The following is a 2792-nucleotide window of genomic DNA, read 5'->3' as shown; positions in this document are numbered from 1 at the left end:
CAGCATCATTCCCTAGAGGTAACTTATGTTCCAAGCAGGTGATTAGCTAGAAGAAAAAAAGAAGGTGTTAATAAACTTTAAACAGGGTCCCATTTCCATCCCACCTGCCCCAAGTGCTGTGCCACTCACCAGATAAGTGCATCCTGTCCTCTGCATCCAGTCCTGTGACAGCATCACTTTGGGGAACACACCACATCTGTACCAAGGGGCTCTCAGCATCATTCCCTAGAGGTAACTTATGTTCCAAGCAGGTGATTAGCTAGAAGAAAAAAAAGAAGGTGTTAATAAACTTTAAACAGGGTCCCATTTCCATCCCACCTGCCCCAAGTGCTGTGCCACTCACCAGATAAGTGCATCCAGTCCTGTGACAGCATCACTTTGGGGAACACACCACATCTGGTACTCGGCCTCTCAGCATCATTCTCCAGAGGTAACTGATGTTCCAAGCAGGTGATTAGCTAGAAGAAAAAAAGAAGGTGTTAATAAACTTTAAACAGGGTCCCATTTCCATCCCACCTGCCCCAAGTGCTGTGCCACTCACCAGATAAGTGCATCCAGTCCTGTGACAGCATCACTTTGGGGAACACACCACATCTGGTACTCGGCCTCTCAGCATCATTCTCCAGAGGTAACTTATGTTCCAAGCAGGTGATTAGCTAGAAGAAAAAAAAGAAGGTGTTAATAAACTTTAAACAGGGTCCCATTTCCATCCCACCTTCCCCAAGTGCTGTGCCACTCACCAGATAAGTGCATCCTGTCCTCTGCATCCAGTCCTGTGACAGCATCACTTTGGGGAACACACCACATCTGTACCAAGGGGCTCTCAGCATCATTCCCTAGAGGTAACTTATGTTCCAAGCAGGTGATTAGCTGGAAGAAAAAAAAGAAGGTGTTAATAAACTTTAAACAGGGTCCCATTTCCATCCCACCTGCCCCAAGTGCTGTGCCACTCACCAGATAAGTGCATCCAGTCCTGTGACAGCATCACTTTGGGGAACACACCACATCTGGTACTCGGCCTCTCAGCATCATTCTCCAGAGGTAACTGATGTTCCAAGCAGGTGATTAGCTAGAAGAAAAAAAGAAGGTGTTAATAAACTTTAAACAGGGTCCCATTTCCATCCCACCTGCCCCAAGTGCTGTGCCACTCACCAGATAAGTGCATCCTGTCCTCTGCATCCAGTCCTGTGACAGCATCACTTTGGGGAACACACCATCAAACGAACCAACAAATAACCGATAACAAATATAACGATAACCAACACGCCATCTTAACTCTGCAAAACATACAACAATCAAAAGATGAGTTTGGAAATTGACATATATAAAAATATGAATTTATTTAGAGGGAAATATAATACTCACAAGTAGAAAAATATGTTCGGATGAGTCGAGCTCTCGCTGTGTCTCGTTCATTCATACCGGTGTGCAAATCTGTAGAAAGGTCCCCATGCCGGAAAACCTCGGCATCTACAGTCACCGGCAAACGGTTTGCGACGCAAATGTTGTGCAACACACAACATGCATTAATAATGCCGCAAACCTTTGCTGGTGAGTATAAAAGGGTTCCACCGGTCTTGTCTAAACATCTGAACCGGCTTTTAAGGACACCAAAGGTACGTTCAATTATTGCCCTTGATGTCGTGTGAGCCCTTTGGTATCTTTCTGCAGCTTCGCCCACCGGATCAGACAATGGGGTCAGGAGCCAGTCCTTGTTCGGATAACCGCCATCACCTATGTAAAATAAAAAAAATAAATAAAATGCAATTCGAAAGTATTGGCTTGCAGTGAAAAAACAATGGGAAAAGCGACTTACCTAACAGCCAGCCGTCCGGCATTCGACCGTGCTCGAAATCGGCATATAAGGCAGACTGGCTTAAAATGAACGAGTCGTGGGCCGACCCAGGAAAACCCACAAGTAAATCTGTAATTTTCATTTGGTGGTCGCAGACCACCTGAACGTTTAACGAGTGAAAATGTTTTCGATTGCGAAAACATTCCTCGGTTTCACGCGGTGGTCTGAACGCCACATGGGTGCAGTCGATCGCGCCCAGCACATTGGGGAACTTCCATTTTGAGTAAAAACCAAATCGAATCTCATTCCAACCGCTCTCATGATCAGGGAATTTTATAAACTGGGTCGTTAATTTGCGGAATGCCTTGATGACCTGGCCTATACAGCGCGAAAGGGTCGGCTGTGAGTAACCGCATGTTTGGCTCAAAGTGGGCTGGAAGGTGCCCGACGCAAAAAAATGCAACGCACCCAACAGTTTCTGGAAACCATTGAGTGCATGATTGCCCCGTTTCCGTGCGACCAGGTCTGGCTCCATGAGATCATAGAGCATGTGGATTGCCGCAGGCGAAAGGCGATAATTAGATATCACCTCCGCCTCGGTGAGATCACCCAGTTCACGCCTAATACGAAACTGACGTGGACGTGGGACCGAAACCCGCACTGACTCACCTAATGGAGCAATCGCCGGAACACTAGTGGCATCATCCAAATCTGAATCCTCCTCCACGCAGGCATTCATCATAAAAGTGACAATAGTGTCCCTAAAAAGCTCCATTGCTGTAGTCAGTGTTAAGTAATTGCTTTAGAAATGCAAAAAAACGCTAATTGCCCTATAAAAACGTATCCAAACAGCAGACTGCAAAAGCTGTGTTATCTCCTCGAGGCCAAACGGGAAGGAGTGAGGTGGGGAGGAGATTCATGTGTGTAAAAACGTGTGGTTATGGGTAAAAACAATGCATTCTGGGAGCTAAAAAAAAAATGCATAAAAAAATTAATA

The 2792-nt window shown here is 45.8% G+C and overlaps 1 long non-coding RNA gene across 1 annotated transcript; it reads right to left on the bottom strand.

Moving 5' to 3' along the window:
* Positions 1 to 1142: 1142 nt before the first annotated feature.
* On the bottom strand, positions 1143 to 2037 carry LOC146079498 (uncharacterized). The gene is made up of 3 exons (XR_014474569.1): positions 1817 to 2037; positions 1366 to 1734; positions 1143 to 1277 (listed from the first exon to the last, which is right to left on the bottom strand). It is a non-coding gene; the product is annotated as an uncharacterized LOC146079498 (long non-coding RNA).
* Positions 2038 to 2792: the final 755 nt, after the last annotated feature.

Source organism: Crinia signifera, chromosome 5, assembly GCF_055691185.1.
Source record: "Crinia signifera chromosome 5, ASM5569118v1, whole genome shotgun sequence".
In the NCBI taxonomy this organism is placed as follows: domain Eukaryota; kingdom Metazoa; phylum Chordata; class Amphibia; order Anura; family Myobatrachidae; genus Crinia; species Crinia signifera.
Note: the sequence above shows the minus strand (reverse complement) of the source record. Positions and strands in the feature narration are given on the sequence as shown.